This window comes from Pseudophryne corroboree, chromosome 3 (assembly GCF_028390025.1).
Source record: "Pseudophryne corroboree isolate aPseCor3 chromosome 3, aPseCor3.hap2, whole genome shotgun sequence".
In the NCBI taxonomy this organism is placed as follows: Eukaryota; Metazoa; Chordata; class Amphibia; order Anura; family Myobatrachidae; genus Pseudophryne; species Pseudophryne corroboree.
In genome coordinates this window covers 313,375,779-313,402,761 of record NC_086446.1, presented here as the reverse complement: position 1 = coordinate 313,402,761, position 26,983 = coordinate 313,375,779, and the positions used below count along the sequence as shown (strand labels likewise).

The 26,983-nt window shown below is 44.8% G+C and overlaps 1 protein-coding gene and 1 pseudogene across 3 annotated transcripts in view; one reads left to right on the top strand and one right to left on the bottom strand.

The window, feature by feature from the left end:
• CAVIN1 (caveolae associated protein 1) overlaps positions 1 to 26,983 on the top strand; it is a 222,930-nt gene that overhangs the window by 82,844 nt on the left and 113,103 nt on the right. The gene's annotated exons all lie outside the window — the stretch shown is intronic.
• Positions 17,678 to 17,795, bottom strand: LOC134897164 (5S ribosomal RNA; annotated as a pseudogene).

Genomic DNA, 26,983 nt, shown 5'->3' with positions numbered 1-26,983 from the left:
TCTGCACTGTACTCCTCCTATATAATACAGCTGCTCCCCAGTCCCCACAATTAAGCAGTGTGAGCACAGATATATGCAGCACACTGAGCACAGATATGGAATGTTGTTCAGGCAGACAACGTATACTGGTGGTCACTGTCAGCAAAACTCTGCACTGTACTCCTCCTATATAATATACTGGTGGTCCCCAGTCCCCACAATAAAGCAGTGTGAGCACAGATATATGCAGCACACTGAGCACAGATATGGAGTGTTTTTCAGGCAGACAACGTATACTGGTGGTCACTGTCAGCAAAACTCTGCACTGTACTCCTCCTATATAATACAGCTGCTCCCCAGTCCCCACAATTAAGCAGTGTGAGCACAGATATATGGAGCACACTGAGCACAGATATGGAGTGTTTTTCAGGCAGACAACGTATACTGATGGTCACTGTCAGCAAAACTCTGCACTGTACTCCTCCTATATAATTGTTATGCACACCAGTGCCAGCAGGAATGTACTGGTGTCTGAACGGTGAGGGATGCAAAACAAATGAACTCACAGACAGACTGGGGAATATGACATTACATACACAGAAGGTGATAGGGTAACAAAATAAACACAAAGTGAACAGAGAAGCCCAAAGGCTAAGAAACTGGGTGTCTCCCTAGTATTAGGAATGCTCAGATGGAAAGAAGCGAGATGTAGTGATTTAATACGTAGAGAACCCGAAATGCTGTTGCTAAGGGCAACAGCAAAACCCTAAAGGGTTACCAACGGGTGTGGCAGTAAACTCCTTGGTCAGAGATGGAATAATAGACACAAGGAGAGTCTCCACAATCCTAGTCCTCACTTGCAGTGCACTGGTTCAGCTTACTGCCACTAAACTGACACCTGAACACCTTGCACAGTGAGAAAGGATTTTGGCAGGCAAGTCTGAGAATACAGCCGCAAACTTGCTAGGTTCACAGAGTAGCAAAAGAACCCCAGCAGGTTAAACGACTGACTCCAGTCTTACTGCTAGGTCTGGATTGGCAGAGTGTAATACCAAATCCCAAGGCCTATTTGCAGTAAGCAACAAACAAATACAAAGTTTACACAGTACTAGCTAGCTTTCAGGAACTGACTAACCAACAAAGATTCAGCAGCATCTGCCTAACCTGAGAAGAGGATTTATATAGCAGGTGCTGTCCACGCCCCACTCAGACCTCACAGACTGTGAGCACAAAAACCAGCACCGGATCCCCTGCCGTGCACAGAGCCTGTAACCACTGCACAGCAAAAGACCCGAACCGGAGTATCAGCTACGCTCAGGTTACTCCGCTAGCACTTGTCTCCCGGTTGCCATGACGACGTGGCAGCACAGAGCAGGAGACCCTAACAATAATACAGCTGCTCCCCAGTCCCCACAATTAAGCAGTGTGAGCACAGATATATGCAGCACACTGAGCACAGATATGGAGTGTTTTTCAGGCAGACAACGTATACTGGTGGTCACTGTCAGCAAAACTCTGCACTGTACTCCTCCTATATAATACAGCTGCTCCCCAGTCCCCACAATTAAGCAATAAGCACAAATACTTGCATCAACATTAATAAACGGAGAGGACGCCAGCCACATCCTCTCCCTAACATTTCCAATGCACGAGTGAAAATGGCGGTGACGCGTGCTGCTTATATAGAATCCGAATCTCGCGAGAATCCGACAGCGGGATGATGACGGTCGGGCGCGCTCGGGTTAACCGAGCCATACGGGAGAATCCGAGTATGCCTCGGACCCATGTAAAATGGGTGAAGTTCGGTTTCCGAGGAACCGAACCCGCTCATCACTAATGCATACGTTTTATTTATTTTAGAAATTTTAATTGTGCGCTACACACATAAACATATGTTGAAGAACAGCAACACCATCTTTTTTTCTGCTGCGGGGTACACTGGGCTCTACAAGTCTGGACAATGGGGTGTAGAGTAGGATCTTGATCCGAGGCACCAACAGACTCAAAGCTTTGACTGTTCCCAGAATGCACAGCGCCGCCTCCTATATCACCCCGCCTCCCAGCACAGGAGCTCAGTTTGTCAGTTGGTACTGCAGTAAGCAGGCACTTAACAGAGGGGCTGCTCCAAGCAGCCCTGAGAAAAGCTTTTTATGAGGTAAAAAGTGAAGACTTCGAGGGCAGCAGCGGTGGTAAATGTTTTGTGACATTCACTGCTGCAGCTCCAGCTCTCCCCAGCGGCGCTGTACACTCCCGAGCCCTGGTTGCCGGGTACCTACAGCGGAGGCTCCGGTTTTCTTCATTTTAGACACACACGGCTGGGGCTCTCCAGGATCGCGTGGCTGTGCATCGGGAGGTGGTAAGTGGGTCCCGCTCGCGGGACCCGGTCTTTATCGCGATCCGGCGTGGTCAGTGGGAGGTGGGCCGCGCGCGCTGGTGGTGGACACTGTGGCAGTACAGGCGATCCCACTAGATCACCAGGGCATGGGCGCAGGTCGGGTTTTCTCTCTAAACCACTTCTTATATCGCCCACAGCACCCGGTGGTTTTGCCAGCAAGGGGGATAAGGCTTAGACCAGAAGCCCCTCCCCCATCCCTAGGGCGCCATTTCCCGCAAATGATCCCGCCCTGGAGCTGCATATCTGTCTTTTCCTCAATCCCTGTCAGTGTCTGCGGCGCCATTATCCCTCAGCTCACTGTTTCTGGTAATGCTTGGGCAAATCCTCCTATGTAAAGCCGCCTGGTTGTCAGCGCTGTGCCTTTACATGACACTTAAGTATTCTACCTGCCTTTTTAGACAGTGATAGTTAAGAAAGCTTGCATTTAGTCAGGGTTTTATAGTACAATTACCCTGTGATATACATCCAGTTCTTACTGTGTACTGTTATATCTACTGTTATATAGCTGTGTAAGCTAGTCCAGTGCAGTATTATTGTCAGTAATAACCTCTGCATTGTACAGACTGTGACCTTCTGTGTGTGCATTTGATAGCTGAGTGTTGTCCATCTCGTGTCTTTCACTCAACTTGCTATCCCTATATCCTATAACCTGAGGGGGCTTGGTGCGTCAGGTGTTATCTAATACAGGATTTGCACAAAGATATACTGTATTAAGTATTTTTCTCTGTGATTTGGTCACCATATCTCTCCTTTATCTCTGCTAGTGCTGACTACACTGCGCAGGGGATTGGGTTTGGGATATTGTGCTGCTGATAATTGTGCTGTTACCTCATACTGCAAGTTATATCATGTCTGCTTCTGAGGGTAACGGTTCTGGGTTGGAACACACTGCTGGTGTTGCTGAAGCCACAGACACATATGAGGAGAATATAGCAGCTGTGGGCTCTGGTTCTGGGGGCTCCTTGCCCCCCAGTGGGACTGTGGCAACGGAGGCACATACTGACCCACCGTGGCCCGCTTTTTCCACGCTTCTGCATACGCTAGTTCATAAACTAACACCCCCTATGGGACCCCCAATGCTGGTACAACCGTATGTGGCCCTGCAGCTAACCCACCGTGGGCGGACGATTTATCTGCTCAATTTAAAGAAGTTGAACCAGTCCTTGACTACTAAAAAGTCTGACCAACGCTCGCCTAAGTCCAAGAGGTCCTCTAAGCGAGCGCTCGTCTCCTCACAATCCACTGCTGTCACTGACACCTCGTATGATGAGGACGGCACTTACACTGACCCCACAGGTTCTGACTCAGATACGACTGATGGGGAGGGTAGTTCACATGTGGATGTTCCTGACGTTTTGGAGGCTATTAAGTTAATTCTGCAGATTACGGATGATCCCGAGCTATCCGTGCTTCCTAAGAAACCAGATAGGTTCAAGCGTCCGAAGGTGGTTAAACAGGTTTTACCTCACTCTGATCACCTAGTGGATATACGTCAGGAACCCTGGGAAAACCCGGGTACGAAGTTTGAGCCTCAAAAGAGGATGCTGGCTCGCTATCCCCTCGCGCCAGAGCTGTCTAAGAATTGGGAAACACCTCCTCCAGTGGACTTGCATGTGGCTAGGATGGTGGTTTCCTCAGCTCTACCTGTCACTACCGTCACGTCTCTGAAAGAGCCTACTGATAAACGTGTGGAGGGTTGTCTAAAAGCGATTTACACCCTCACGGGTGCTGCAGAAAGGCCTACTATTGCAGCTTCATGGGCTGCTGAGGCTATTGAAGCATGGGCCATGGTGATAGAAGCTGAAATCTCCTCTGACCATGCTAGACAATGCTTGTCATATATTGTCACAGCTTCTCGATATATTAAAGAGGCGGCTTCTGATGCCGGTATCCTGACAGCCAAGGCCTCTACTACGTCAGTCCTGGCTCGCCGGATATTGTGGCTGAGATCCTGGTCTGTGGATCTGGACTCTAGAAAACCCTGGAGGTACTCCCTTTTAAGGGAGATATTCTGTTTGGGGAGGACTTAAATAAGATAGTGGCTGACTTGGCTACTGCCAAAACTGCCTGTCTACTTAATACCGCACCTTCTGTGTCGAAGGCTAAAGGTACATCCTTTCGTCCTTCAGGTAAAGCAAAGGTCAGGCGTACCATAAGCAGGCCCGCACTTCAAAACCTGGTAAGCCGAAGCCCAAAAGAGCCTGGGCTGCCCGTCAGCCAGCTGCCAAGATTATAAGCCTGCCGCATGACGGGGCGGGCCTCCCCCTGGGGGATCCCAGGGTGGGAGGCCGGCTTCTAGGGTATACCCAGGAATGGTTGAAGACCACTTTAGATGCCTGGGTACGGGAAGTCGTCACTCAAGGTTACACCATTTCCTTCAAAAACCGACCCCCTCATCGATTTTGCCAGACAGACGTCCCTTTGGACCGGACAAAGGCAAAAACTCTACACTCGGTGGTACAGACCCTCCTGGATACAGGAATCGTAGTACAGGTGCCTCTTGTTCAGAGGGGCCGGGGGCACTATTCTCCGCTGTTTCTAGTCCCAAAACCGAATGGGTCCTCCCGGCCCATTCTCAACCTCAAGGCATTGAACAGGTTTTTGAAGATTTCCAAGTTCCGTATGGAAACCCTTCGCTCTATAGTTAGACGACTTGTTAATCCTGGCAAATTCCCCAGATCTTCTCCTGTGTCATCTGGATATGACGGTCCAGTTTCTAAAAGCCCACGGGTGGCTCATCAACTGGAAGAAATCCTCCCTGGTCCCTGCTCAGAGCATGGTGCACCTGGGAGCGCTGTTAGACACTCACAACCAGAGGTTGTTCTTGTGTCAGGAGAAAGTCCTGTAGCTTCAGGACAGGATTCGTTGCTTCCTTTCTCGTCCGCAAGTGTCAATACATTCGGCTATGCAGGTGCTGGGCCTCATGGTGTCAGCATTCGACATGGTGGAGTATGCTCAATTCCATTATCGCTCCCTCCAGAAGCTGATTCTAGCCAAGTGGGACGGCCTGCCTCACCGGATTAGGTCTCACATGATCTCATTGACTCCGGAGGTCCGCCTGTCGCTGCTCTGGTGGCTCCAGGACCAACAATTGTGCAGGGGCCGTCCCTTCTGGATATCCAACTGGGTCCTGTTGACGACAGATGCCAGTCTAAGAGGTTGGGGCGCGGTGCTGGAGCACCACTCCTTACAGGGTCGGTGGAACAAGGAGGAATCTCTCCTCTCGATCAACATTCTGGAGTTGCGGGCGGTCTTCAATGCGTTGAACCTGGCCCAGCATTTAATTCAGAACCGTCCTGTTCAAGTACAGTCGGGCAACGCCACCACAGTGGCTTACATAAATCATCAAGGCGGCACTCGAAGCCGTTTGGCAATGAAGGAAGCCTCATGGATTCTTCAGTGGGCAGAACGCCATCTACCGGCAATATCGGCAATATTCATTCCGGGAGTCCTGAATTGGGAAGTGGACTTTCTCAGTAGTCAGGACGTGCATGCCGGGGAGAGTGGGGCCTCCATCCAGAAGTGTTTCAACTCCTCGTGGAAAGGTGGGGTCTTCCAGATGTGGATCTGATGGCGTCTCGACACAATCACAAGGTTCCGGTCTTCGGAGCAAGGACAAGGGATCCTCAAGCAGCATTCGTGGATGCGCTGGCAGTGCTGTGGAGGTTTCGGCTGCCGTACGTGTTCCCTCCGGTGTCACTCCTGCCCAGGAGAATTCGGAAGTTCAAGTAAGAAAAAGGAATTCTGCTTCTCATAGCTCCGGCTTGGCCCAGACGGCACTGGTTCTCAGACCTGCAAGGCCTATCGTCAGAGCATCCACTTCTACCTCCTCGTTCAGGGCCCTTGTGTCTACCAGGACCTAGCCCGGCTGTCTTTGACGGCGTGGCTCTTGAAGCTTCCGTCTTGAGGGCTAAGGATTTTTCTGAAGGGGTCATTAAAACTATGTTGCGAGCCCGGAAACCGGCTTCTGCTCGGATTTACCATAGGGTCTGGCATTCCTACTTTGTTTGGTGCGCATCTAACAATTATGACGCTTCCAAGTTTAGTACAGCCAAACTTTTGGCTTTTCTGCAGCAGGGCCTAGATTTAGGCCTGCGTCTGGCCTCTCTCAAGGTTCATATTTCTGCCTTGTCGGTGTGGTTTCAGAGAAAAATTGCGACTTTACCTGATGTTCATACTTTAACTCAGGGTGTGTTGCGTATCCAACCTCCCTATGTCCCGCCTGTGGCTCCTTGGGTCTTGTCGGTGGTTTTGGAGGCGTTGCAAGAGCCTCCATTTGAACCTCTTGGTTCAGCTGACCTTAAGTGGCTTTCCCTTAAGGTGGTGTTCTTGCTGGCTATTGCCTCTGCTAGAAGAGTGTCGGATCTGGGTGCCTTGTCTTGTAGTTCCCCATATCTGATTTTTCACCATGACCGGGCAGTTCTCAGGACTCGTCCCGGATATTTACCTCAGGTGGTTTCTTCGTTCCACCTTAATCAGGAGATTGTGGTTCCAGCCTTTGTCTCTCCTGATTTGTCTCCCAAAGAGCTGTCTTTGGATGTGGTACGGGCTCTCCGTATCTATGTGAAGAGAACTGCTTCTATTCGAAAATCTGATTCTCTCTCTTTGTTTTGTTTGGATTTCACAAACGTGGCTGGCCTGCTCACAAGCAGACCCTGGCCAGATGGATTAGAATGGTGATTGCACATGCTTATGTGAAGGCTGGTCTGTCAGCTCCTGCTCACATTACGGCCCATTCTACTCGGTCTGTTTGACATTCTTGGGCGGCCCACCGTGGTGCGACTCTTGATCAATTGTGCAAGGCGGCTAAGTGGTCCTCCGGGAACACGTTCATAAGGTTCTATGCCTTCGATACTGCCGCTTCCCAGGATGCTTCCTTTGGACGCCGGGTTCTTGTGCCCGCTACAGTGCGTCCCCTCCGATAAGGAACTGCTTTAGGATATCCCCATTGTCCATACTTGTGGAGCCCAGTGTACCCCGTAGCAAAAAACGAGTTTTATGGTAAGAACTTACCTTTGTTAAAACGCTTTCTGCGAGGTACACTGGGCTCCACAAGGCACCCACCCTGACGCACTTAGCTTCTTTGGGTTGATATGGCATTGGCCGCTGACACTTCTCTTGTCATGAGAGTGTGGTATATGTGGCTACTAACCGTAGTCGTCTCTTTTCCTGCTACTGCATTGGGCTGGTTAACTAAAACTGAGCTCCTGTGCTGGTAGGCGGGGTGATATAGGAGGCGGCGCTGTGCATTCTGGGAACAGTCAAAGCTTTGAGTCTGTTGGTGCCTCGGATCAAGATCCTACTCTACACCCCATTGTCCAGACTTGTGGAGCCCAGTGTACCTCGCAGAAAGAGTTTTAACAAAGGTAAGTTCTTACCATAAAACTCGTTATTTTCAAGTTTTGCAAATTCTGCTCCATTTGTAAACTTATTTAAACAAATATTTACACATAATACCTTAAAGTAAGGTATGTAAATAAAAGCAAAGAAACAATAATAAGTAATGTTTGACCACTTCACAATCAAAAAAACCCTATTTATTTATTTTTTGATAAAAATGTTACGGTTGTTTCCGAATTAAAATATTTTGACTCCAAAAAAAGTGTTTGTTAAAACATATACCAATAATTGCTGTTGTGTAGGGTTTAGAGGCTAGAATTCACACTCTCTCTGGTTAAATATATTTGAACACAGTTATGGGCATTAGTCAATTTTTGAAGAAAAACACTATGGTGTCTTTAACATAATAATTGCTAAATTACCACAAGATCATTTGACCAATTAAGTGATGATTGAATTGATTTACAATTGTTGAGTAATTTATTTAATTTGGGTGCAGGACAGGGTATCCGGTTGATAGATAGTGTCTAGTTAGACAGTCAATAGATAGACACCATATGTTAGACAGATATTAGGTCGACATGAAAAAGGTAGACAGTACAAAAGGTCAACAGGGTCAAAAGGATGACATGAAAATGGTCGACATAAAAAAGATAGACAAATGTTTTTTTTTTAAATGTAACATGTTTTTGAACTATTTCATACCTTCTCTATCCATGTCAGCATAGAATTGGTTATAAACCTTGTGGCGAGCACAGCGAGCCACTGAGCCCGAACCGTGGTGAGCGTATGGCTTTCTACAATTGGGGGTCCCAGATGACAAAACTATCCACACAAACTACAAAAATGCAAAAAACATGGTGTCTACCTTTTTTATGTCGACCATCTTCATGTCGACCTTTTGACCCTGTCGACTTTTTGACCCCATCAACCTTTTGTACTGTCTACCTTTTTTCATGTCGACCTTTTGACCCTGTTGACCTAATGTCTGTCTAACATATGGTGTCTATCTATTGACTGTCTATACACTGTCTATCTTTTATACCACACCAGCAGGACAGTAGGTTGTGCAATTTTTAAGGGAAAAACACTTTTGTTAGCAAAAAAATGCAACATTAGAAACATGTAAGCATTTGTAATATGTACGCAAAAATTGCGATTATTAGGATGGTTTTCGTAATATTTGCACATTTCACAAGGCCACCTTATTTTTGCTCAATTAAATGAGTGTTGTAGTTTTTCCGTTTGGGCGTGCTTTCGCAATTTTGCTTTTGCTCGCAATTTTTGCAATTTGTAATTTCTCTAACGTCCTAGAGGATGCTGGGGACTCCGTAAGGACCATGGGGATAGACGGGCTCCGCAGGAGACATGGGCACTTTAAGAAAGAATTTAGTTCCTGGTGTGCACTGGCTCCTTCCTCTATGCCCCTCCTCCAGACCTCAGTTTGATACTGTGCCCAGACGAGCTGGGTGCTTTTCAGTGAGCTCTCCTGAGTTTACTGATAGAAAGTTTTTTGTTAGGTTTTTTATTTTCAGGGAGCTCTGCTGGCAACAGACTCCCTGCATCGTGGGACTGAGGGGAGAGAAGCAGCCCTACTCTCTGAAGCTAGGACCTGCTTCTTAGGCTACTGGACACCATTAGCTCCAGAGGGATTGGTACGCAGGATCTCACCCTCGCCGTCCGTCCCGGAGCCGCGCCGCCGTCCCCCTCGCAGAGCCGGAAGATAGAAGCCGGGTGAGTATGAGAAGAAAAGAAGACTTCAGAGGCGGCAGAAGACTTCATGATCTTCACTGAGGTAACGCACAGCACTGCAGCTGTGCGCCATTGCTCCCACACACCTCACATACTCCGGTCACTGTAAGGGTGCAGGGCGCGCGGAGGGGGGGGGGGGGGGGCGCCCTGGGCAGCAATATAAACCTCTTATTTGGCAAAAGGAGCATATATACAGCTGGACACTGTTTATATGCATGAGCCCCCGCCAATTTTACACTTTTAGCGGGACAGAAGCCCACCATCGAGGGTGCGGGGCTTCTCCCTCAGTACTCACCAGCGCCATGTTTTTCTCCACAGCACTGCTGAGAGGAAGCTCCCCGGACTCTCCCCTGCTTATACCACGGTAGAAGAGAGGGTTTTAAAGAAGAGGGGGGGCACATAATTCGGATAATAACAGCGCTACTGGGTAAACATTAAATTGCTGTGTTTTTTCCTGGGTCATATAGCGCTGGGGTGTGTGCTGGCATACTCTCTCTCTCTGTCTCTCCAAAGGGCCTTGTGGGGGAATTATCTCCAGATGAGCATTCCCTGAGTGTGTGGTGTGTCGGTACGTGTGTGTCGACATGTCTGAGGTAAAAGGCTCTCCTAAGGAGGAGATGGAGCAAATGTGTGTGTGAGTGGTGTCTCCGTCGACAACGCCGACACCTGATTGGATATGTGAAATAAAGTGCTGAGGTAAATTTATTGCACAAAAGATTAGAGAACAGACAGTGAATCTACACAGGTCTGTCCCTATGTCACAGAGACCTTCAGAGTCTCACAATGCTCACTATCCAAAATAATAGACACTGATATCGACACGGAGTCTGACTCCAGTGTCGACTACGATAATGCAAAGTTACAGCCAAAACTGGCAGAAAAGTATTCAATATATGATTATTGTAATAAAAGATGTTTTGCATATCACTGATGACTCATCTGTCCCTGACACGAGGGTACACATGTTTAAGGGGAAGAAAGCTGAGGTAAATTTCCCTCCTCTCATGAAGAAAAAGAGCGTGAATCTCCAGACAAGAAGCTGCAGCTTCCCAAAAAGAATTCTCAGGGAGTATCCTTTCCCTACTAGGGCCAGGATACGATGGGAATCTTCCCCTAGGGGGGATAAAGCTTTGTCACGTTTACCCAAAAGGTAGCGCTGACTTAACAGCTATCCTTAGGGATCCTGCAGGTAGCTTGCAGTAAAAGTACTTTGAATTCCATTTACACACATTCTGGTACACTACTCAGACCGGCGATTGTGTCGGCATGGGTTTATAGCGCTGTAGCAGGGTGGACAGATACCTTATCAGCGGAGATTGAAACCCAAGATAAGGATACCATGGTATTGACCCTAGTATATGTATGTGTGTGTATATATATATATATATATATATATATATATATATATATATATATATATATATATATATATATATATATATATAAGATGCTGTCTTATATATATATAAAACATGCCCAAAGAGACATTAGTCTACTGGGTTCTAGAGTCAACGCTATGTCAATTTCTGCTAGAAGTGTCCTGTGGAACATGCAATGGACAGGTGATGCCGACTAAAAGAGGCATATGGAAGGTTTACCTTACAAGGCTGAGGAATTGTGTGGAGAAGGGCTCTCGGACCTGGTGTCCACAGCTATAGCTGGTAATTCTGATCTTTTGCCTTATATTCCCTCACAGCCTAAGAAAGCACGACATTATCAAATGCAGTCCTTTCGGTCGCAGAATAACAAGAAAGTACGAGGAGCTTCCTTTCTTACCAGAGGTAAGGGTACAGGGCACAGCTAGTTCCCAGGAACAGAAGTCCTCCCCGGCCTCTACTACATCCAACGCATGACGCTGGAGCTCCGCTAAGGGAGTCCGCACCAGTGGGAGCACGTCTTCGACTCTTCAGCCACATCTGAGTTCACTCACAGGTGGTTCCAGGGGCAATAAAAAATTGTTTCTCGGTTACAAGCTGGAATTCGAAAGGTGCCTCCTCGCCGGTTTTTCCTTATCGGACCTACCGGCTTCTCCCCCAGGAAGGGAGATAATATTAAATACAATTCACACATTGTATCTCCAACAGGTGGTGCTCAAGGTTCCCCTCCTGCAACAAGGAAGGCGATATGACTCAACCTTGGCTGTAGTCCCGAAACCGTACGGTTCGGTCAGACCTATTTTTAAAATTAAAATCTCTGAATCTATACGGGAAAAGGTTCAAATTTAAAGTGGAATCGCCCAGAGCGATCATCGCCAGCCTAAAAGGGGGGGGGGGGGGGGGATTTGATGGTGTATCTAAATATAAAGGCTGCATACCTTCATGTTCCCATTTATCCACCCCATCAGGCGTACCTGACAATTGCGGTACTGGATTGTCATGACCAATTTCAGGGTAATTGGCGGAAATAATGGTGCTCCTACGCAGGCAAGGAGTCACAGTTGTCCCATACTTGGACGATCTCCTAATAAGGGCAAGATCAAAAGAGCAGTTGTTGAACAGCGTGTCACTTTCACTGAAGGTGTCACAGCAACACGGCTGGATTCTCAATTTCCCGAGGTCACAGTTGGTTCCTATAACTCGTCTGCCCTTCTTTGGTATGATTCTGGATACAGACCAGAAATGGGTTTACCTTCAGATAGAGAAGGCCCAGGAACTCATGACAGGGACCTATTGAAACCAAGTCAGGTGTCAGTGCATCACTGCACTCGAGTCCTGGGAAAAACATTCCCTTCAGTAGGTTCCATGCGAGGACTTTCCAATGGGACCTACTGGACAAGTGGGCCGGGTCACATCTACAGATTCATCAGTTGATCACCCTATCCCCCAGGGCCAGGGTATCTCTCCTGTGGTTGCTGCAGAGTGCTCACCTTCTAGATGGCCGCAGATTCGGCATTCAGGACTAGATCCTGGTGACCACAGACGCAAGCCTCCGAGACTGGGGAGCAGTCATACAGGGAAGAAATTTCCAAGGTCTTTGGTCAAGTCAAGAGACTTGTCTTCACATCAACATATTGGAACTAAGGGCCATATACAATGCCCTACGTCAAGCGGAGACCTTTCTTCGCGACCAACCGGTTCTGATCCAGTCAGACAACGTCACCGCGGTAGCTCATGTAAACCGCCAAGGCGGCACAAGGAGCAGAGTGGCGATGGTGAAATCCACCAGAATTCTTCGCTGGGCGGAGAATCATGTAAGAGCACTGTCAACAGTGTTCATTCCGGAAGTGAACAACTGGGAAGCAGACTTCCTCACTAGACATACGTCCTGGAGAGTGGGGACTTCATCAGGAAGTCTTCGCACAGATTGCAGTTCGGTGGGGACTGCCACAGATAGACAGGATGGCGTCCCGCCTCATCAAAAAGCTGCAGAGTTATTGCGCCTGGTCAAGAGACCCTCAGGCAGTAGCAGTAGACGCCCTAGTGACACCGTGGGTGTTCCAGTCAGTCTATGTATTTCCTCCTCTTCCTCTCATACCCAAGGGTTGAGAATAATAAGAAAAAGGAGGAGTGAGAACAATCCTCATTGTTCCAGATTGGCCACGAAGAATCTGGTATCCGGATCTGCAGGAAATGCTTACAGAAAATCCGTGGCCTCTTCCTCTAAGGCAGGACCTGTTGCAACAGGGCCCATGTCTGTTCCAAGACTTACCTCGGCTGCGTTTGACGGCATTGCGGTTGAACGCCGGATCCTAGCGGAAAAAGGCATTCCGGATGAGGTCATTCCTACGCTGATAAAGGCTAGGAAGGACGTGACATCTTAACATTATCACCGTATATGGCGAAAATATGTTTCTTGGTGTGAGGCCAGGAATGCTCCTACGGAAGAATTCCATCTGGGCCGTTTCCTTCACTTCCTACAAACTGGAGTGAATTTGGGCCTAAAACTTAGGCTCCATTAAGGTTCAGATTTCGGCCCTATCCATTTTCTTTCAAAAAGAGTTGGCTTCTCTACCAGAAGTTCAGACGTTTGTAAAAGGAGTGCTGCGTATCCAGCCTCCTTTTTGTGCCTCCGGTGGCACCTTGGGATCTTAACGTGGTGTTAAGTTTCCTAAAGTCACACTGGTTTGAACCACTTAAAACGGCGGAGTTAAAATATCTCGCGTGGAAGGTGGTCATGTTATTAGCCTTGGCTTCGGCTAGACGTGTGTCAGATTAGCGGCTTTGTCACATAAAAGCCCCTATCTGGTTTTCCATATGGATAGAGCAGAATTGCGGACCCGTTCACAATTTCTGCCGAAAGTGGTATCATCTTCTCATATGAACCAACCTATTGTGGTGCCTGTGGCTACACGTGACTTGGAGGATTCCGAGTTACTTGATGTGGTCAGGGCTTTGAAAATTTACGTGGCCAGAATGGCTAGAGTCAGGAAAACTGAAGCGCTGTTTGTCCTGTATGCATCCAACAAGATTGGTGCCCCTGCTTCAAAGCAAACTATTGCTTGCTGGATTTGTAACACGATTCAGCAAGCGCATTCTACGGCTGGATTGCCGTTACCAAAATCGGTCAAGGCCCATTCCACTAGGAAGGTGGGCTCTTCTTGGGCGGCTGCCCGGGGGGTCTCGGCACTACAGCTGTGTCGAGCTGCTACTTGGTCGGGTTCAAACACTTTTGCAAAATTCTATACCCTGGCTGAGGAGGACCTCATGTTTGCTCAATCGGTGCTGCAGAGTCATCCGCACTCTCCCGCCCGTTTGGGAGCTTTGGTATAATCCCCATGGTCCTTACGGAGTCCCCGGCATCCTCTAGGACGTTAGAGAAAATAAGATTTTACTTACCGGTAAATCTATTTCTCGTAGTCCGTAGAGGATGCTGGGCGCCCGTCCCAAGTGCGGACTTCTTCTGCAATACTTGTATATAGTTATTGCTTCAATAAGGGTTACGTTATAGTTGCATCGGTCTTGCACTGATGATATGTTGCTTTCATACTGTTAACTGGGTAGTTATCACAAGTTATACGGTGTGATTGGTGTGGCTGGTATGAATCTTGCCCTTGGATTAACAAAATCCTTTCCTTGTACTGTCCATCTCCTCTGGGCACAGTTTCTCTAACTGAGGTCTGGAGGAGGGGCATAGAGGGAGGAGCCAGTGCACACCAGGAACTAAATTCTTTCTTAAAGTGCCCAGGTCTCCTGCGGAGCCCGTCTATCGCCATGGTCCTTACGGAGTCCCCAGCATCCTCTACGGACTACGAGAAATAGATTTACCGGTAAGTAAAATCTTATTTTTTGCAATCCTTACTGAATTTGCCCCTTAATCATCTAAGAGGGCAATTCAATCAGTAGCAATAGTTACAGCATGCCATCAGAATAGCAGCCCATCTTGGGCACAACATTGCCATAGGGGGTGCAGTAAAAGTAGCAATATTGCTCAGCTGCATCACAGATAATTGATTTGCTGTTACAAGATTACATACAAGATTTTATTTACAAGTGTACCTACTATTCATATTCATATTAAAAATATTTTTGCCTAATGTCCAAATTTTGGTAGTCCACATTGTACCTTACTTCATGTTTTAGAATGTGAATGACAGTCTAATTATAATTATATAATTAGAATTTATAACTTTGACATATGTTATATTATCACATATTTACTGGGGTACTTTGACAATCATTTTTACCAGGTATTTCTGTAGGAAATGCCATCCTGTTGGTAACTTCCTGCTCTTTATCTATTGTATTAAATACGTTTTAACATCATTCTTTAAAATAATAACTAATTTAATTTCCTTATAAGCAAATTCCAAACTTTTAAAGTATGTGGTTTTTTTTGCACAAATGTACAAAATATAGTAAATAGTTCCAATTTCCATGAGTTCAATCACAGTCATAATACAGGTTGAGCAATACCATATACAGAAAATAAAATCTCAGCCTAGCTAGAGGTAACTGTAAAATGATCACAGCATCAAGTGTAAAGGTAGTACATATTGCGTTATCCCGGATAATGCATTCCAAAAAAGTAGCATTCATTCTTGTATCACTTAGATAAGAACAATGTTGATAGAGACCTGACTGTAATTAATACATTACAGAAGGGAAAATGAGATGTAATTGGTATCCCGGCATACGGGATGCCAGCGGTCAGGAGACCAGTGCTGGAATCCCAACACCTGTCAGAATGCCATCACCGGAATCTCAAATGTAAGTGTGCCGGGGAGGGTTAGGCTGTGGGAAGGGTTAATGTGGGTAGACACTGGCCGATATATCGGCCGTTCTATTGAACGGCCGATATATCGCTGGTCCATCGGCCATTGTGTACGGGCGATATGTCTGTGAACTCTGTCGTTCACAGACATATCGCGTCGGCCCCGCAGCACAGCCGATGGCCAATATATTGGCACATTGATGTGTGTGTACGTGCGGTCGGCCGACCGCCCGTACACATGCTGCAGCAGCCGGCGGTGATTAACAGCTGAACTGGGCTAGCGTTTGTACACACCCACCCAGTTCATGATGTCAGTCCCCGACAGATCAGGCAGTGTGTATGCACAGCACACTTACCGATCCGTCCATAGATATATCTGCCAATCAATTGCTCGGCAGATATATCTATCAGTGTGTACCCATCATTAGGGTTAGTTTACGTACATGGCCCTGTCGGGATTATGGCAGTCAGGATGCTGGGGTAAGTATTCTGACCACCAGCATCCCGTTTCCAATCCAGGAAAAATATAGTCAAGGATCTAAAACACTGTAAATGATCCATGCTGGACAAACAGGATGAGACGAAGGAAAAATACAAAAGGGAGGGGCAAAGGGAAATCCAAATGTCACGTGTTCAAACATTCCTTTACATACATTTAATGGTGTCTTCAAAAGCAATCCTTGTACCCACATAAAACTGCCATTAATATTCTCTTACATGAACACAGAAATCTAAAGTGCCAAGGCTAACTTTCTGTGAAGAAACCAATCTGTATACTCAAAGAGCTGAAAGATTTTATTTTGTGTTTCTAGGTCAATGTATGGAAGGGTAGAATGTCTGTTATAATACATCAAACTTAATAACAGGGTCAAAAACATCTGTGGACCGTATTCCTTTAAACTTAGTCTCAGGTATGTGGAATCGTCCAATGCTGGTGGGAACAGAGAGTTACCCCACGGTGGTATAAGTTTAGAATGTCTAGGTTTCCTGTTTAGTTTTTTATGTATGCAGCACCAAGCAAGATGATGTCAAGAAACAGTATATTATTTAAAATAGAAGGAGGGGGTGGGGGTTTCAGCCTATGGAGAATGAAAAAGCACCTCTGGGGAAAAAGATGCCAATAAGACACAATCTACACCATACATAATGTATCATAAATGCACTACATGTAAGAAACTGGCAAGGAAGCCCACACCTTCATATTTCCTGAATGCTTTGAATTTGGCATGTGCAATTCTGGGCAGTTTATTGCTCCAAACATGTTAAAGAAATAGCCTAGTAAGCAAGACCACATATGAGCGTAACAATTTTATTGGCAACATCTGAATTGCATAAGATAATTTTGAAAAGATGTCTAGAGAAGGGTCTGGTGGAGTCTGCACAGGATCTCTTAATGAAATACTTGGTACTGTATAGATTGTAATTTTAAGCTATAGCTCTAAAATAAACCAACATATGGCCATAGAGAAAAACAAATAATTACTATTTGGCACTAGGTTGGCGGTGCTCCCAGAGATAGTTCAGTAAACTGGTCTAAGGAAAGTGTATGGTTCCTGTGTAGTACAGGAGCCAAAAGAGAAAAGAAAGACTATATGTCTTTTCTGGGGCACACTTTTATTGATAAGTAATGGTTAATCTTGTAATGGTTAAAATTTAACTTTTATTAGTAGTCCTCTAAAAAAAATGGCTATGAGGCAAAAAGCAGGTATCAGTATTGTTAATACGCAATTGTCATAGAATGGTATCTATCCCAAAAGAAAAATAATTGGTTAGGGTTAGATGATATAAATCAAACTAAATAGCTCCGTTGCGCGAAATTATATGTATGTCTCCGATATTGAAAAGGATAAATCCTGTCAACAATATAATTTTATTGTTTTCTTCTTCCAAATAATAGTAAAATGCAATTTGCTGGTAAGAATACCAATGTAGTGGAAGAAAGGAATATTCACAAATCTGATAAGCTGGGCTCCACAATTATAATTAGTAATGTATCAATAGATGACTTATCACAGAATAATACTTTGGTTCCAGGTCTTGTGTCCTGGATTTGGATATAAATACCTGCAGTACCAAGTATTCCCTGGTGGTCTCCCAACCAGGTACTGACCTGGCCCACAGTGCTTGGCTTCCAAGATCAGACGAGGTTGGGCATACTCAGTGTGGTTTGACCGCAGGTGGGTATATCCTGCTTGGATGGTGCCTGGAACCAAGTTTTTGATTCTGAGAAATCCCAATGTGTTTTGATGAAATGGCTGGTTGTTCTTAAGTCCAAACAATGGCGGTCTCTGATGTTCCCTGAAGGTTTCCACAATCCAGAGGTTTGCACGGCCCCCTGGACTAAACTTCAGAAAAATTGGAATAAAGAGTCTTTTTTAATGTATTTGACCTTGAATACATGGGTGGATAGTACCAGTTGCTATTTGAAGTTAATGTGAAAACAAAATATAGTAGTGTCCAGAGCATGGAGGCGCTACCAGGAGACAGGCCAGTACATCAGGAGATGTGGAGGAGGCCGTAGGAGGGCAACAACCCAGCAGCAGGACCGCTACCTCCGCCTTTGTTCAAGGAGGAACAGGAGGAGCACTGCCAGAGCCCTGCAAAATGACCTCCAGCAAGCCACAAATGTGCATGTGTCTACTCAAACGATCAGAAACAGACTCCATGAGGGTGGTATGAGGGCCCGAAGCCCACAGGTGGGGGTTGTGCTTACAGCCCAACACCGTGCAGGACGTTTGGCATTTGCCAGAAAACACCAAAATTGGCAAATTCGCCACTGGCGCCCTGTGCTCTTCACAGATGAAAGCAGGTTCTCAATGAGCACATGTGACAGACGTGACAGAGTCTGGAGACGCCAAGGAGAACGTTCTGCTGCCTGCAACATCCTCCAGCATGACCGGTTTGGCAGTGGGTCAGTAATGGTGTGGGGTGGCATTTCTTTGGGGGGCCGCACAGCCCTCCATGTGCTCGCCAGAGGTAGCCTGACTGCCATTAGGTACCGAGATGAGATCCTCAGACCCCTTGTGAGACCATATGCTGGTGCGGTTGGCCCTGGGTTCCTCCTAATGCAAGACAATGCTAGACCTCATGTGGCTGGAGTGTGTCAGCAGTTCATGCAAGACGAAGGCATTGATGCTATGGACTGGCCCGCCCGTTCCCCAGACCTGAATCCAATTGAGCACATCTGGGACTTCATGTCTCGCTCCATCAACCAATGTCACGTTGCACCACAGACTGTCCAGGAGTTGGCGGATGCTTTAGTCCAGGTCTTGGAGGAGATCCCTCAGACCATCCGCCACCTCATCAGGAGCATGCCCAGGCATTGTAGGGAGGTCATACAGGCACGAGGAGGCCACAGACACTACTGAGCCTCATTTTGACTTGTTTTAAGGACATTACATCAAAGTTGGATCAGCCTGTAGTGTGTTTTTCCACTTTAATTTTGAGGGTGACTCCAAATCCAGACCTCCATGGGTTAATAAATTTGATTTCCATTGATAATTTTTGTGTGATTTTGTTGTCAGCACATTCAACTATGTAAAGAACAAAGTATTTAATAAGAATATTTCATTCATTCAGATCTTGGATGTGTTATTTTAGTGTTCCCTTTATTTTTTTGAGCAGTGTATATGTGTATATATATATATATATATATATATATATATATATATATATATATATTTAATATTCCAGTAAAGACCTTTCTAACAAAGTCCAAAATGGGACTACATTATAGTGTGAATGCTTAAAACGGAATTTCTGTGCTGCAACCAACCATCTTTACATACTTACTTACTCCCCAGAATGTTCAAAAGAGTTTTGTATTTTTGGGAGTAAGGCAGGGAACTCCCAAAAATGCAGTTTTGGTGCACTATATCGCGCAGTGTGTACCCAGGAATGCGCGCTCCCGTGGTCATATGCGACAGATGATTGGTTTGATGTGCTGCACATCAAACCAAGCATCCATTGCTAGCCTCCTGTGTTCTGTTAATGAAGTACGGAACATGGTCGTTCCCTCCTTCATTACCATTGCCCCAGTGTGTTCGGGCGTTCTGGGCTGACGGGGATTCGTTCCTATGTCGGAACAAATCCCTGTTGTCCTAGTGTGTACCCAGCTACAGTTATTCCTCACTCCATGAGAGTAAATCAGCCTCCCAGATGCCAGCCACTTTTCCAGTGAAGATGATTGCCTAAGGGCTTGATGATGCTATTCCTGGCAAATCTGGACCCCTTCCTTTCCACTCTGCTGTCTGAAGCAGTAAATTGCGATGAGAAGATATAAATACAGTCATGCCCCCACACCTCCAATCTCTCTAGATTTTCTGCAAGGATCATCTATAGTCTGTAAAGTAGATACTATACAATAGGCATGTGTCCCATCATCCTAAAACAGTATTAATTTGACTGTACACACAAAGGAGGCACCCAGAAATTGGGATTAAGGTTCTGACTATGTGAAAGTAACCTGAAATTGGCACTGTACTGTGGAAATCAGGACATATGGATTGGGAGGTATGTGTTAGAGTGAAAGGATGTAAAGGAAATATTTAACATGAGAGGAGGTTCTGATTGATCCACCTGCATACTGTATGTATGTGTGTGTATATATATATATATATATATATATATATATATATATATATATATATATATATATATATATATATATATATATATATATAGACAAAGAAATTAGGTGGCACTCACAGGCTTGTAATAAACGTGAAAACTCCGTGAGTAGATTTATTGTGCAAAAACAGTAACGTTTCGGGGACGTGTCCCCTTCCTCAGACAATTGAATCGTAACACATGCAATGTATAAATAGTGTACAGTGACCCCACTTACCCCCTTCATCATGACTCCCAGCTGCGTGGACCACGGCTTGCCTCGGCGCCTCCCGACCCGCACTTCCGGTTTCGGCGTCACCGCCCAGCCGGAAGTGACGCATGCGGGCTTCGCCGGTCACCATGGAGACGCGCCGGGAGCCCTGTCAATGCAGAAACAAAAACAAAACAAGACACAATTAATTACAGTGAGAAAATGACACGTAATAAAGCAGCGCTCGGTCAGAGCTAGAGTGTCAGAAAAACCAATAACAAATGAAAACACTATTAAAACACAAACATCTAAAAACAGGAATAGTGTTAAAAAAATGTTTAAAAGTGACCAGTGAGTCAGGTGCTGTGTAAAAAATTACTCTTTTCTTCTAATAAATAGACCTGGGTGGCAAAGAGCCCGAATGGCTCCTAATCTGCAGGGCAGTATACATGTGTCGGTGGTATAGGTTAACCCTCAACTGTGAAATCTGTCACTAAAAGGCCCTACTCATTCTCAGAAGTAGTTCTTGGGTCGGCGTACTTAAAATTGATAGCCACAGACTTTGGACTCATGCCGATCTGGAATGATTCATAGAAAATTGATTAGTCCAAGGGACTCATTTAACCCTTTAGGGGCTAGGCAATCCAGGCGGTAGATCCACCTGGATTCCAACTGCAACAATTTTTTTCCCCTATCGCCACCCCTTAGAGATGCTGGTACATGGTCAATGGCCCTATATCTCAGACTAGCCAAGGTATGGTGCTTTGTGGCAAAGTGTCTAGCAACCGGTTGGTCACTAGTCCCTGCTGCCAATGCTGCTCGTATGGCTGACCTATGTTGAGTAAGTCTGACTTTTAATTGGCACTCCGTTTTGCCCACATAATAGAGCCCACACGGGCACACTATTATGTAGATGACAAAACGGGACGTGCAGGTAAGTGGCCACCCTATCTTCAATCTCTGGCCGGTATGTGGATGGGGAAAGGAATCTCCCACTAAGAAAAATGAACACGTCGTGCAGTTGGAATCCAGGTGGATCTACCGCCTGGATTGCCTAGCCCCTAAAGGGTTAAATGAGTCCCTTGGACTAATCAATTTTCTATGAATCATTCCAGATCGGCATGAGTCCAAAGTCTGTGGCTATCAATTTTAAGTACGCCGACCCAAGAACTACTTCTGAGAATGAGTAGGGCCTTTTAGTGACAGATTTCACAGTTGAGGGTTAACCTATACCACCGACACATGTATACTGCCCTGCAGATTAGGAGCCATTCGGGCTCTTTGCCACCCAGGTCTATTTATTAGAAGAAAAGAGTAATTTTTTACACAGCACCTGACTCACTGGTCACTTTTAAACATTTTTTTAACACTATTCCTGTTTTTAGATGTTTGTGTTTTAATAGTGTTTTCATTTGTTATTGGTTTTTCTGACACTCTAGCTCTGACCGAGCGCTGCTTTATTATGTGTCATTTTCTCACTGTAATTAATTGTGTCTTGTTTTGTTTTTGTTTCTGCATTGACAGGGCTCCCGGCGCGTCTCCATGGTGACCGGCGAAGCCCGCATGCGTCACTTCCGGCTGGGCGGTGACGCCGAAACCGGAAGTGCGGGTCGGGAGGCGCCGAGGCAAGCCGTGGTCCACGCAGCTGGGAGTCATGATGAAGGGGGTAAGTGGGGTCACTGTACACTATTTATACATTGCATGTGTTACGATTCAATTGTCTGAGGAAGGGGACACGTCCCCGAAACGTTACTGTTTTTGCACAATAAATCTCCTCACGGAGTTTTCACGTTTATTACAAGCCTGTGAGTGCCACCTAATTTCTTTGTCTACATACCGGTGGGCCTGCTGGTTCACAAGGAAGGGCACCACAGCCAGCTACTTTAGAGGAGTGACGGGGCAAGTTTTTGGAAAATATATATATATATATATATATATATATATGTGGAAGTAGGGAAGAAGAACAAGCGCCATATGGTGTAGTAATTTTAGGACACAAATGTGACCGAAAGCTAGATAAAATTTGGTAAGTACCGGATAACGTCTTGGTATTAGGCCTGTCAAACTCAGTCTTTCACATCGGCTGTCCCCACCTATAAGGAGACAGAAATTGTCGCCGTATAGTGAAGTACCTTTGTAAACAGTTTAGGGTGTTCCCCCCTATATTAAGCGTACCACATCAATATTCAAATATAGCATGTAGGATATGCTTATATCCAGTAGATTCAGGTAGGTCCGGTAGGTGTGCTCCTTCAAAAAATTCCCAGTCACTGCACTGTATGATCAGGCAATGTTTAATAACAAAAAAATATATATAATAAAAAATACTTTAAACACAATAAATAAATGAATAAATAATAAGTCTTAGCTTAGTGGTACAGGCAGTGGGTAGGTCAGTCAGGTTTCTGAGAAACCTGACTGACCTACCCACTGCCTGTACCACTAAGCTAAGACTTATTATTTATTCATTTATTTATTGTGTTTAAAGTATTTTTTATTATATATATTTTTTTGTTATTAAACATTGCCTGATCATACAGTGCAGTGACTGGGAATTTTTTGAAGGAGCACACCTACCGGACCTACCTGAATCTACTGGATATAAGCATATCCTACATGCTATATTTGAATATTGATGTGGTACGCTTAATATAGGGGGGAACACCCTAAACTGTTTACAAAGGTACTTCACTATACGGCGACAATTTCTGTCTCCTTATAGGTGGGGACAGCCGATGTGAAAGACTGAGTTTGACAGGCCTAACACCAAGACGTTATCCGGTACTTACCAAATTTTATCTAGCTTTCGGTCACATTTGTGTCCTAAAATTACTACACCATATGGCGCTTGTTCTTCTTCCCTACTTCCACAGAATTGCACGACTGAACTGACCTAGGTCATACACTGAAGAACCGAGCTGCCACCAAAGAGGTTTGGGAGGTGTTTTTTGGTATAGAATCCCTGCAGGAAGGCTGAAGATACGAACCCAGATACGACTAATCGAGTCGCAGCTTATAAACAATTCGGTGAATCCCTCCTTAGGAAAGGGATCTTCTGAACGTTGGATAAGCGCACCGACCTATAAACAAACTTCTATATATATATATATATATATATATATATATATATATATATATATATATATATATATAATATTATATGGATCCAAGAATCCGGCACTAGTGTCTCAGGCAAGAATAGTGCTCCGGTGCCTCCCACGGGTATGGCGGCCCACAATGAACGTGCAAAAGGAGGTGGCACTCGGAGGCTTGAATACAATTGCAAGTGGTGCTTTTTAATTCGACGTTTCGGGCATCAGCCCTTCATCAGGACTCCTGATGACGGGCTGATGCCCGAAACGTCGAATTAAAAAGCACCACTTGCAATTGTATTCAAGCCTCCGAGTGCCACCTCCTTTTGCACGTTTATATATATATATATATATATATATATATATATATATATATATATATATATAGCTGAAAAGTTCTAAAAATGATGTCATCACTTTGGAATTTAGGGACAGTTGGTCTGAACTCTGACCACATGTGACAGTGATGTTACTCCCAGACAGTTCAGGCATAACACACATCTACAATCTCCAAACTTACTTATCATATGCCACTATCACACCTCCAACCTGTCCCGATTTTCACGGGACAGTCACGTTTTTTGGGTCTGTCCCACCCGTGGGACGCCAAATCCTGTGGTGGTTGGGGGCAGTTGGGAGGCTCCTGCACTCGCTGCTCTTCTGTAGAGCAGCGGTGAATAGATGCTGTGCACATGCGCACACAGCTTTCATTCACAAAGGCAGAGGGACTGGGGGCACGCCAGCAGCTCACAGAGCGCTGGCCATGCAGCCATAGTGACGCCCTTTCTCCAAAGATATGTCCCCTTTTCTAAAGTCACACCCCTTTTCCTCACCGGGCACGGAGTCCCTCTTTCAACTATGGTAAAGTTGGGTAGGTATGCACTCATGGTGAGAGTACAGACACTCCTGTCAATCACACAATATCAACATCACATTATCCACAATTATATTATATAACACTATAGTAAAATGGAAAAGAGCACACTAGGATGCACAGGCCAAATACAGAAAAGAAAATCACCCTGTAGAGGATAAAAAGTAAGGCCATATCAAAATGTATTGTACAGTAGTAACAATGACAAGAAAAAAGGTAATGCTAAACAAATTCAAGTGCTAATATGAAACATGATGAGGGGGAAAAGAGAGATTGCCTAAGAAGGGCAGAAAGAGAAGGAGGAATGCTGAAGAGAGACGGAAAGAGGGAGAAACTAAAATGACATAGTAAAGTAAAAGTTATTGCATGATATGATAGTTGTCTCCACATACATGAAGTTAGGTACATTTTTGCATCTAGATAGGTAGGTCTTGGTACTGCAGCTGTGCAGTTTGTGCAAAATAGATGTGGCCATATAAGAAAAAGCATGCTCTGGCAGCAGCCACCCCAGCAACAAGGCTAGTCTTGCACCAAGTGTCTGTTTGTCTTCTGTGTTAAAGAATGTTGTGTAGGTTTGAATGAACAATGGAGGTATTTAGGAACAAACTGAGCATATAAGACAGTGTGTAGTGAGTAGAACAAAATAATCTCTTTAGACGTACATTTATCAATGTAGTATTTACTTAAGTTGACGACTCTCACCCTTCTGTTTTATATTGATTTTAAATGAATACATCTAATAATAATAATAATACTTTTATTTACATACCGCTCTTTCTCCAATAGGATTCAAGGCGCTTAACAGATAGAATGACCATAATATATTATAGAAACAATGAAGTACACAACAGCTTTTCATAAAATAGAGCATGGAGGTACTAAAGGGATATTAAGAGGATGCTTCATACATTGATATATACATTGATATTGCTATATATATATGTATATATATATATATATTGTGACAAGAACACTGGAATAGTGTTTGAGCCTGAGGGCAGGTATGTTTGTCCCAGGTTCTTGTCTTACATGTATTAGAAAAATGAAAACTTCTAGGAAAATGTTTTGTTTTGTCAGAACCTTTTTAGTGTATTGGAAAAGCTGGATAAGGGCCCTGAAAGAGAGATAGGGCAAGTTCCAGACATTGGGCCCAGTTCGGGTCTTTGGCCTCACAGAGGGCTAATCAGGGCTTTCAGCTGTGCAAGAGCCTTTTAGGGCTGCTATCCTGATTAGTGTGTGCAGATTGCCTGGGGAGAGACTGCAGAATCTCTGTGAGAGGAGCTTCCTTATACAAGTGAGCTATACAGTGTTTACTGGAGAACTCTGTGTTGTTGTTTAGTGATAGTTAGGAACGTCTTGTGTTTAGTTAGTGCCGGACAGGCAAGGTATTTTCTTTTGGTGTTTTATTTTCTGTTTAATAAAACTGGCTGTGGCCAGTTGCACCACAAACTGGACTTGTGTGATTCCTCAGCTGCTGCGTGCTGCCATTTACCCCAGGAAACGGCACCTTGTACCCTTACAGTGTTACAACTTATATATATATATATATATATATATATATATATATATATATATATTGCAAAAGGGTGATACAGCGCCACTTGTGGGGTATAGTCTCAGTACTAACTTGATTTATATGTTGTAATAAAAGGATATATGATGTAATAAAAAGGTATAAGATACACAACCACCTTGTTAGAGGTGTCAGCCACCCCTTAAGGGTGCAGCACTAGTACGGTGCTGCCAGAGAAAAGATATAGTGGAGGGATAAGGGTACCGGCGACCAATGTTGTGTAAATATGCAAATAATTAATATTAAAAGCTTAAGATTTATGAGCCAAAAAATATAAAATCGAACAAACAGTTTTAATAGCATATATAGATAGAATACATAAAAGGTCATATAATATCCGAATCAGGTAAAAAGGTAACAAGGTAAGAGACTTAGCTTTAAAATAGGCAAGGGGGTCACTGCAGGGAACCCAACGCGTTTCGTCACATCAGACTTCTTCAAAGGGTAAGTCTGATGCTATTAAAACTGTTTGTTCGATTTTATATTTTTTGGCTCATAAATCTTAAGCTTTTAATATTAATTATTTGCATATTTACACAACATTGGTCGCCGGTACCTTTATCCCTCCACTATATATATATATATATATATATATATATATATATATATATATATATATATATATATATATATATATATATATAATTTATTTCCAGTTATTTATATAGCACATACATGTTCCACAGCACTTTACAGAGAATATTTTCCCACTCACATCAGTCCCTGCCCCGGTGGAGCTTACATGTATACACACACACACACACACACACACACACACACACACACACATTCACACTAAGGTTAATTTGTTGGGAGCCAATTAACCTACCAGTATATTTTTGGATTGTGGGAGAAAACCAGAGTACCCGGAGGAAACCCATGCAAGCATAGGGAGAATATACAAACTGCAGAGTTAGAGCCATGGTGGGAATCGAACCCATGACCTCAGTGCTGAGAGGCAGTAATGCTAACCATTACATCATTATATATTTATATAGTGGAAATATCA